The 11,139-nt window shown below is 44.4% G+C and overlaps 1 long non-coding RNA gene across 1 annotated transcript in view; it reads right to left on the bottom strand.

Annotated features, from left to right (window-relative positions):
• Positions 1 to 9,656, bottom strand: part of LOC109117481 — a 31,433-nt gene extending 21,777 nt beyond the window's left edge. Inside the window, exon 1 of the long non-coding RNA XR_002024792.1 lies at positions 9,623 to 9,656. This is a non-coding gene — a long non-coding RNA (uncharacterized LOC109117481). The remainder of the gene's footprint in view (positions 1 to 9,622) is intronic.
• Positions 9,657 to 11,139: the final 1,483 nt, after the last annotated feature.

The following is an 11,139-nucleotide window of genomic DNA, read 5'->3' on the forward strand; positions in this document are numbered from 1 at the left end:
AGGAAGCAGAGCAGGGGATCAGCACACAGGGGAACAGTGCCAGAGAGGAACAGGTGAGGGACCACAAACACTGCACAAGGTCAAGCCACCATGATCTGACCAGACACATCCATGCTCTGATAATCCACTAGGCATATATGTCTTGATCCAGTAAATTTCCATGTTAGGACTAATTATCATAATCCATCCCGAAGAGCTTCATATCCCAACACATGTCCTTTAACATACTTAATCTCCAAACAAAGACAATAGCAAGGTCATAATTCTGCCCAACATGATCCAGCCATCCTGCAAACAACTGGAAACACAATACTCCCTCACCCACAGTCTCAACAGTTCTAACACTTTTCAGAGCCCAAGTCCAAATCTCTTCTGAGACTAAAGGCAAACTCTTAGCTGTGAACCTCTGTAAAAACAAAAGCACAAATTATATAATCCCAAGGCACAGTGCCATAGAGTAAACGTTCCTGTTCCAAAAGGAAGGAACAGTGAGATGGAAAAGAACCAGACAAAAACAAAAGCAAAAGTCCTAGAGTACCCAGGGCACATAGCAATGAATGTGAGTTCTGGAGGGCTTGGGCAGCTCCACCCTAGGGCCTTGCCAGCTGCAGCCTACATGGCATCTCTCTTCAGCTGGCTACACTCACAGCCTTCGACTTTCCTCAGCAGACATTTTATGTTCTGGCATTTCTGGCTTTCTAGAGTTTCCACAGCACCTTTGGCTTCATTCCCATAGCTTCATGAACTATTTGCTCAAGGGCTCCTTGCCTCACCTCTCTGGCTTTCCTCTGAAATCTGCGTAGCAGCCTCCCCCGCCACAACTCTTGCATTTTGCATGCCAGTACAACCAGTGCCACGTGGACGATGCCAAGGTCGGCTATCAGTGGAAGCAGTAGCCCGGCCCCCTTGGATCACGGCTGTAGCAGCCTCTGCATGTCTGGATGGGTGAACATGGTGAAATGAATACTGGGGAAGCAATTCTCTGGGAGGCCCTTCTTAAGTGGGAGTCCCAGGGACTCTCTTTAAATGAAAGCTCTACACTTTTGCACCCTGGAGCCTGGGATGGGGATTTACCAATTTCTGAGGTATCTTCAAGGCATCTTTCTTCTTGACTCTGCACAAAGTAATTAGTTTCATTTTAATGATGCCAATCTTTTTAGCAGCCCTACCGCTTTTGTCCAAAACTTTATGTATGGTTCCTTCTGGGCAAAAAATTAAGTTTGTCAACTTTCCTGCTCTGCCTTCTGCCCCCAACTCTCACTATAAATCTGGCTAAAAAACAGCCAGCGGTGCCCACGGTGTAGCCAGAATGTTGGGATGTTTTGGAATTTCCCCCACCAGATTAATTAGTCCTTCACCCTTAATCTCAGTCTCCTGAAAAGTCTCAGGACACAGGCAAAACACAGACTACTCTTCCTCCAGAGCAGAACGTACATGACTTCCAGTCTGAGTGCCAAGGAGTCCTTGTTCTCAGCTGAACATGTGACCTTGGCTTTTGCTACTGTCCTTTCTGTCATCATTTTGGTCTTCTGTACTGTGGCCAGAATCACCCATCAGGCTCTGCTTATAGAATTCGAAGACTTCTCCAGCACGCTTCTCTAAAGTTTTCCAAATAACTAACTGCCTCTAGGCAGTCCCTTCTGGAAACTGAACCACATGGTCAAGTACATTCACAGCAACAGCCTCACTTTCAGTACCAGTTTTCTGTATTAGTTTTCCTGCTGCTGGACAACACTTGACATCTACAATTTAAAGAAAGGAAAGTTTAATTTACATATAGTTTTAGGAGATTCAGTACATGGGTAGCTGGGCCAAAGCAGAAACATCATAACAGAAGGACCTGGTGAAGCACAGTGTCTTAGTCAGGAAGCAGGATGCAGGAACAACACCAGAGAGGAATGGGCTAAGGAACAAAATAGTACCCAAGGTTACACCTCCATGGCACACCTGACTCACCTGGGAGCACACTCCACTAATCCCCTAGGCGTTTGTCAGCCCAGTGAAGCTGATTCATCAGGATTGATGGTTACAAAGAGCATTGTACATAAATGCACACCTCTCCAACCCACCACCCCCTTTAGTTCACCGGTGCTCTGAACCACACCCTCCACCTCCCATGCTGTGCCTTTCCCTCCACCCCATCACTGTAACTGCCGGCTGCACCCTCTCCACACCAGTCTACAACCCAATGCCAGATGTTTTTCATGGAAGGATACCATGCTTACTGGGGCTATTTATCTACTTCTTGGCTATGTAGTAGGTGCAATACTGAATACCATTTATTAGTTCCTATCCCTATTTTTTTTTTTTTTGGTATCGGGGATTGAACTCAGGCCCTTGTGCTTGCGAGGCAGGCGCTGGAACCACTGAGCTAAATCCCCAGCTCCTATCCCTACTTTTAAAAATATATCTCTGATCAAGTTTTGTGTGTTATGCCCAACCCCATTTTCTTCATAAGCACAGTAGCTTTTTAGTGTCCGATTGTGCATAGTGCAGTGACTTTTAGAAACATGCTGTGTGGCAGCATAACTATTTGTTCCTTGCCCAAGGTCACACAGCAGGGAGCAGCCCGGCAGGGGTTCATACGCAGCCTGCTAGGGGACCCAGCCCAGCTTCTTGGCCCCCATGTGCTTTTTTGCTTTGGCCTCCATAATCTCTTTTCACCTTCATGGCAACCTTTAGAGCCTCTTATTATGTCTGTCTTTGCAAGTTGAAATTGAGATTCAGAAGCTAAGCAGCCAAAAGAAAGCTCAGGTGAGGTTAACCTGACATGGTGACTCTGAAGTTCATATTGGGTCTGCATTTCTCCGAAGCCCTGGTCCTGCCAGGATTCCAGCGGTCTCTACTGATAACCAGGGGCTGTGTAATGGAGAAGGTCTACACAGCCTTCTCGGACGGTTTGCCAGTGTAGCTCTTCTTGAGTGGTAGCAAAGAGGCTGCCATAACTTGGAGCCGTTGACTGAAGTACTTACCCATTGCCCCGCTTTGCCTTTGTTATTTTGTTCATGTCTCTATTCTTCTACCAAGAACTTTGGCACTGAACAGATATGATATTTTTAGCACTCAGGCTTTTCCTTAAGCATCACTCCCAGTGATGTGCTCCATAATCTGCACCCACTAGATCAGGTAGGAGTTTCCCCTGTTGGTCGTATCCTTTATCTCTCCTCCTCAGGACTGACCACTGTGGCAGCAGGTACGTACTGCGACAATAAGCTGAATAAGAACAAAACATGTCCGTCTTTCTCCCCCGCCCTGTATCCTCAGAATCCATATGCGATACATAGCAAATGTTCAGTGAATACTTAAATATCTTGTTGATGATACCAGACCTGGCACTGATACAGAAGGACATCAAGAGTACAGAGAGCATCTTCAACATAGACAGGTGCCTCTTCCAACAGATAAAGTTTTAAAGGCTACTGAAGTTCTTTAGCTGGAAGAATATGTCTCCACAGTGTGTGCACAGGAGGACTGTGAAGAAAAAGAAGCTAACAGACAGAAATCTGATCCACAACAGCTTCTATAAACGGACCATGAAATAATCAGGTGCCTTGGTCTTTTATTTGTTTCTGGATGGAGGCCTGGGCAGGGAAGATAACCTTCCTCTCAGAACAATGAAGTGCATCATATGTAAATGTAATGAGATGATGAATTATTCCTGTCATTATGCCCTTGATTTACGGGGAGACAATGTCTGCTAAAAGCCCAGGCTGAAAGAATATTGATTCACTTTCACGAAGACAGCCATTTAAAACTTGTTTAAAAGACTAACTTCAAAAAGGCCAGTTTCACACACTTGGGGAGGGAGGCGCGCGAGGCATGGTGAGGCTTCAGAGAAGAGTGGGTCCCACGCCCTGGCCCTTCCCCGGGGCTCCGGCTGATTTGTAGGACTGTCTCCTACGTGCTCTGCTTTTGGCCCTTTCTCATCCAAAGTCCACCTCTGTTCCGTCTTGCCCAGTTTATTTTTCAGTGCAGAAGTCGTGGTTGATGCTGCTGGTCGTGGGAGGGTGAGTAGAGAATTCTCTTTCCAGTCTAAGTGCAGCAGGAGTTTTCTGCATCTCACCCCATTCCGCTGAGAGCACACTGGATTCGCTCAGTGCAGAGGGTCGCACAGGTCGCCGTAACCGTTACAAAAAGGAGAGGGATGACACAAGTGGGACAGCTATGGACTGTGCTGGTAAATCCCAAGACGTATTTCCTCTGTAGTTTCTTGCGCTCTAAAGTTTGGTTTTGTGCCACCCAGAAGGAAGGATGGGGACTGGTGTCTGTGGAGCGCCCTCCACATGCCAGGTGGTTACACTGATGTCAGGACGATTACCGTGTCTGCATCTGTAGACATGGGAGCCAAGGCCAAGGACTGCGAAATCCAAATTGGAGGGATAGTTGGCAGTGTCTCAGTTGGAACCCAGGACTCCCTTGGTTTGAACTTTCCTCTCTTTCCAAGACCCCTCCCTGCCTCAGTTCATGTAAGTAGGTGTCCTTGCTGAGGAGGAAATTTAGCCTTCACACCGAGTCAGTTTGGGGTTGTAGCTAACTCTTTTTCTCTGCTTGGTAACTTTTCTTCTGATCTCCTCAAAATGTTAGTCGATAGATGTAATCATCTTCACCATCTCTTGGTCCTACACACTGAGTATGAATTCTTTTCTTCACTTATTTTGCTTTTTGTTTTCTAGATAGGCTTCTTGGCTACAAAATGAAAATCTTGCAGATGAAGAAGATCTTAGAATCTATTTGAGTCAGCACAAACTGGAGTTGTATGAGCTGAATCTAATGCCAGGCATTTTTAAAAAACTGTTTTAGTTGTTTTCTCTTAGCCAGCATATTCTCTTAGGTATAAAACTTATTGAGATAGAATTCACATACAATGCACTCACCCATTAGCAGTATAAAATTTAATGTGCTTTAGTATGTAGTAAGTTGTGTAACCATCACTAAAACCAATTTTAGAACATCTGATCACTGACCAAAGAAAGTCTATGCAATGAATAGTTCCCCTTCACCCCCAGATGAGCCCCAGTCCTGGGAAATAATTGCTCTAATGTCTACCTGCACACATTGACTGTTCTGACCATTTCATATCCAGTAAATGAAATGATATAATGTATGGTCATGTTTGACAAGGTTTTTTCTTTGACTTAATGCAATGTTTTCAACTTTTAGCTATGCTGCAGCACGCTCTTTCTTTTTAATACTTGTATTAGTCACTTTCCCATTGCTAAGAAAAAATACTCAACACCCACAACTTAAAGTGGGGGGCGTATTTTGGCTCGCAGCTCTTGAGGATTCAGTCTATTGTCACCTGAGTCCAGGACAGAAAGGGCACAGTGGAAGGGCAAGCAGGGGTCAGCTGCTTATCCCAGGGGAGCTGGAGGCCGAAGGACCAGGGGATCCGGCTGGTGCGTACACTCCTTGAGGTCATGCTTCCAGTGCCGCCTCCAGGCAGCACACACAGACACTGAACCTACTGGTGGGTGAGCCTCCGGGACCCAAACCCCGGGCATGTGAGAATCTGGGGACGTGTTCGATCCAAACCACAGTGATACCCTTGATGGGCTCCCCATATGCGGATGTAACACCTCTCCTGTACCTGTCAGCCAGCGGGTGAGCAATGAAGGACTTTTCCTCCTTCGGGCCACTGTGAACAATCCTTCTGTATTCATGTTTTTATGTGATGTAGGCTTTCAATTCTCTTGGAGTATAATTTTTGATCATATAGTATCTGTAAGTTTAAACTCTTGAGAAATTACCAGTCTGTTTTTCCAAGTGCCTTCAAATTTTAAAATCTATACCAGTATGAGTTTTCTGGTTCCTCTCCATCCTCACCAATATATACATTTTTTACTATAGCCATCTTCCTGGGTTTTGGGTAAGATATGACAGCTTTCATTTGCCTTTTCCTGTTGTCTGAAGACACTGAGTGTCCGTGCCTTAGAGTATTGGCACGGAGCATATCTTCTCGAAGGAATGTCTGTTCACACGCCAATCTTGTTGTTTAGTTGGGTTGTTATTTTCTCCTTAAGCTGTAAGAGGACTGTGTATAATGTAGGTATAGAGTACTAACCAGAAACATGGTTTGAAAACATTTCCTCCCATTTTGTGCATTACCTTCTCACTTTCCTTTTTTCTTTGAATTTAAAATTAAAACTTTTTTTTGCGTGTTTGCAGTTCCTGTGGTTTACAATTGTCTTGGGGAATGTTTACATGTACGTATTACGGCATCTTTCTTGCTTTCTTTTTTAATCCCCTTCCTTTCCCTCACCCTCCTCTCCTTCCTCCTCCAGAATACAGTGAGAGAAAGATACTAAGAAATAAACTGAATGAAAGGAGAGAATTTATATTCCAAAACTATGAAACACCTTTGTGAGTAATTAAAGATGACCTAAATACATAGGAAGTCAACCTTGCTTACGAATTGGATGACTTTAACTTGTTAATATGTCCCTACTCTCCAAATCAGTCCCAGATTCAGGGCAGTCCTCCTGAGAAGCAAAACTGACACGGACCAGATGATTATAATATTTACACCTACAAGAGCTAAAACAGCCCCAAAAAGGAAGAAAACGTTTGGAGAACTTATAGCTATCAATCTAAAAATATACTATAAATCTAGTGACCAAAATAAATCAGTGGAATTGAAATGAGACTCTAGAAATTAGTGCCCACATTCATGGCCAATTGATTTCTGCAAGAACACCAAGAGGATGAAATGATGGTAATAATTTAGACATTAAGTAACAGTTCATTTTTTATAAATATTTGCCAAGAAACTTGATATTCACATGCAAAAATATGAAAATTAACTCAAAATGGATCACAGATCTAAATGCAGGTGTTGAAATTGTACATCTCTCAGAATGAAATATGGGACTAAATCTTTCTTCATCTAGACAACCGATTCTCTGATATGAAACAAAAGCACAAGCAGCAAAAGCAAAACTAGGCAGCTTGAACTTCATCATAAACACTTTTGTGCCTAAAAGACACTCTCAGGCAAGAAGAAGTGAAAGTCCTCTACAAAGGAACTGCAGCGCTCTGGAAGACACCGAAGGGCACACCAGAAAATGGAAAGATGTCCCCTGTCCCTGGATAGGCAGAACCAATGTGGTCAAAATGGTCGTACTTCCAAAACTGTTACACAGATTCCGTGCAGACCCAATCAAAATACTGAAAGCATACTTTACGTATCTATAGACACAGTCCTAAAATTCACATAGACCCAAAAGAGACCCAGAATAGCAAAGGCAATTTTGGACAATAAGAGCAAAGCAGGAGGAGTAGCAGTGTCTGATGTGAAGCTTTGCAACAAAGCAACAGGGACAAAACAGCACAGTACTGGAACAAAACAGGTACAACGATCAACGGAGCAGAACTGGTACTCTAAGTACCTTTTGCTATTAACATAAAGCATACAGGTCCTAAAGATTAGGATACGAATGCCTTCAGGGACTATTATCTAACCTCCCCCAGCTTCTACCCGGCAATGCAGCATGTAATGGCTGCAACTCTAGCAGCTCTTTGTACTGTGAGGATGTGAGTGACAGCCTGGGTATGGTTTAGCACAAACCAGGAGAAAGGCAGGACTTTTTGACACTAGTACAACAGCTCTAGACCAGCACTGGACTTCTGCTTGGCTGCTAAAATACGGCACAGGTTAGATTGTTCACTTCCAAGTCTAGGCCTCAAGGAGCCTTGCAAATTTTTCTTTCTCTTGAAACTTTGACGTGAATACAGGAACAAACCGAGCATAACTGGATAGAAGACAAAGAACAGGCAGTCTCATCAGTCAATGGCCCTAAGGTAAGAGACAGACAACCTCTGGACAGGTGACTGAGACCATCCAGGACCAGCCTTCCCCAGGCTGACCGCAGATGCCTGGCCTGGTTGGAGTCAGCAGCACTGTCCAGCTGACCCGCAGGTCTGCCTCTAAGCCTGAGTCGTGGGCACTGTGTTTCCCTGCCATAAGTCATTGAAAAGCTGTCAAAAATGGTAGCATCACGTGTTGCAACCATAAAATATGAAAAGTTTGGGAATTATACAGAATTCTGAATTATTTTCTTATTTCACCTAGATATGATACACATAAACTGGTGGTATATAACTTAGAAACACAGTAAGCAAACTTTTATAAAATTTAATAGACACACATGTAATACATATCAGGAAACACTAGTTTTCTGTGAATGAGAGCCACATGAAGATTTTTGCCTTCAGTAAGCTGCTTCTAGCAAGGAAGTGTCCCACTTCGAAACATTTCCAGTGGCACAGGTTAAGTGCCACTGCAAAACAGAAAAATGAGAGGGCCTGAGGTTGGGGAAACACCGTAGGAAGACAGGTGACCTGAACTTGGCCACCACATGGAATGCCAGGCGGCCGACCTCGGCATTAGACAGTCCTGAAGACTTAAGCTCTGTCTGAGGCAGAGAGGCTAGTGAGGGTTGGGGACAGGCTGAGAAAAACAACTGTGCCAGGTCATGCGGTCCCAGGGCCTCGTGGGCGCCTCATGTGCAGTGCAGTACACATATGCAGACATACATCACGTAGTGTTTACACAGGGTCTTATCTGAGGATCTCATTACCCTTCACAGGCTGCAATTAAGCCCCACAATATCCCTGATGAAACGACTATTATTTTAGGTGGGTAAATGGAGACACTCTTAATCAAGCCTCCTCAAACCGATGAGGTAATCTCCCTAAGGACAGACAGGAAGCTGTTATCTAGGCTGTGAACACAAGCGGGAAGTCTTTCTAGTTGATTTCACCCCTTACTACCTTTCCACAGAGCCTGAGGGAGAAGAAAATTAACTCCTCTTAGCCTTTTGTTGATGAGAAATTGTCTCTCTCCTGGACTTTTCTCAGAGAAAAATAGAGAAGTACTTTGTTTGCTGGCCTTTTTCTCTTTCTTAGACCAGGACAGCTAAGTTCCTTGCTACTACCTGTGTAGAGGATTCCAAACAAAAATGTCTTCTTGAGAAGTGTCCTGGAATGACGTACCTGTTGCATTGAATCTCTGCTATTAGGGAGCATTTTAATCCCTTATCTTAAAAAGCTTCGTCAAGGTAAACAGGCTTGAAGCTGCGAGTTCTCCCTGCAGGGGAAATGATCAGTGGCCAAACATAATCTTGGGCTTACTTAGACTTCCTGGAGCCATGGGTTCAAATCTTGCCAGGTCAGCTCAGGCCTTTATTCTTCCAAATTAGATAAATGGAGCAGAAGACAGTTTACTCTGTCAGACTTCTTGGCTAAGACTTTGGAAACCAAGCGTCTCATTTAAAGTCTCAGGACGTTGATTCTTTGAGAAAAGTGGTTGAGTTTACATTGGATCACTAGATCAAAGCTAAATACTGCTAGTTAAGCACCTTTTAAAAAGAACTAATAATATTTTCTTTTGGAAGCTTTTGCCAGATTTTTTTTAAAAAATAGCAGCTGTACACTAGTGCTGTCTAGATTATCAGGTTGATTTTCTTTATTGTTCAACTTTCTCTGAAACACAAACATCTTGAATTATTCTTTTAGGGGAGGTTTTTGGGGGATGTGGTGCTGGCCTCCTGCACCCTAGGAACATGTTCTACCACTGGTACATTACCAGCCCCTTCACTGATATTAACACATGTTATTGACTTACTTGTACCTGTTGGCTGCTCCTACTGATGACAACCATGGACCCATGGAGGCTCATGGGAAGAGATCATCAGAAACCAATGACATCATGAGCATTTTGATTGTGACCCTTCATTTCCCTTTTGTTGACATTGGAAGAGTCTCTCCAGGAATCTTTCTCCTAAATTGAAGCTGATGTCCACTGCCTTGCTCACACAGTTACTGTGAACAGGCCCCGTGCCAAAGTTATTTTGGAAATATACAATGCTATGGAGCTGTAAAGGGTTATTTATTTATGTAATGATTGTATGTTCATTACTTATATGGTAATGTCTGCTGTCAGAGTAAGTCTAGAAAAAGAAGGCTGGCTGTACTTCTAAATCATTCAAAGCCCTCCACTTGGTTGCAAGTAACAGAAAACTTCATCATAAACTTTCTTAAAATGTTAAAGGTCATTGAGTGGCTTGTGGTGGGGTTAGATTCAGTGATTAAGAAAGTATCACTGGGATAACATGATTAGTACTAATTTTGCTATGTATGTCTATAGCATTGCAGTTACTTTTGTTTGTTTGTTTGTTTTTGGTACCGGGGATTGAACCCGGGTCCTTGCGCTTGCAAGGCAGGCCACCGAACCGCTGAGCTAAATCTCTGGCCCCATTGCAGTTACTTTTAAAATTCTTTATCTGCCAGAGACACAATTGCAGTACTTATGGGGAAATAAATAATGTCTGAGATTTCCAGTCACATATCCCAGTGAGGAAAAAAAAAAGGAATTTCGAAACTTCTTTGGGATAAGGCAGGATGAATTTTGAAACATTGACAAATGCTAAACCTGCACAGTGCATACAAGAGAGTAGCTCATTCCATAGTTCTCTCTGCTTACAGCACGTTGCAAATACTCACATCACTAAGTCAGAACAGAGCCAGATGCCGCTGCCAGCCCTCTGTCCCTCCCTCCCCTGGCCCTACTCTGGGAGGTGGGCTGTCCTGGGAGATAGCCATGGCATATACAGGACTGACTGGAAATAGCCCTTTTCCTGTTGGCTGCATCAGGATTTCCAGAAGGATCTAATCGCGCCAACTGGGGTCAGGCCCCGTACTGGCTGAGGGACAAAGGTGACAGGGTAGCCTGAGAGCAGGAGGCAGTGTGGCCGTGATGCCCTCAGCTGAACAAGCAGAGCTCAACTGCTGGCTCACCACTCACCAGGCTCTGACCTGGGCTAGTAGTCCCTCAACGTCTCTGGCACTCAGATTTCTAATCTGCGGTCTACTGCATGATGGGGCAGAGGATGAAGCGAGTTAGTACACACAGAGTAGAACCATGTGCGAAATGTGCTGTGCCCTCTGTAAGTGGCGAACAGCCAAATGCTCTCACTCTCTGCCAACCCTGGTGATCCACGTGGATGGCTTATCAGGAGGGAGGGCAGCTGGGCACCAGGAACTGAGACTGTGGGGCTGCACACTGGGCAGGGAAGGACCCTCTGAGCTATGGCACCAGCATCTAAGGCACATGCTTCATTGTGAGAAACCTTCCTGGCACAG

Source organism: Fukomys damarensis, unplaced genomic scaffold (assembly GCF_012274545.1).
Source record: "Fukomys damarensis isolate Sample0158 unplaced genomic scaffold, DMR_v1.0_HiC HiC_scaffold_28, whole genome shotgun sequence".
NCBI lineage: Eukaryota > Metazoa > Chordata > Mammalia > Rodentia > Bathyergidae > Fukomys > Fukomys damarensis.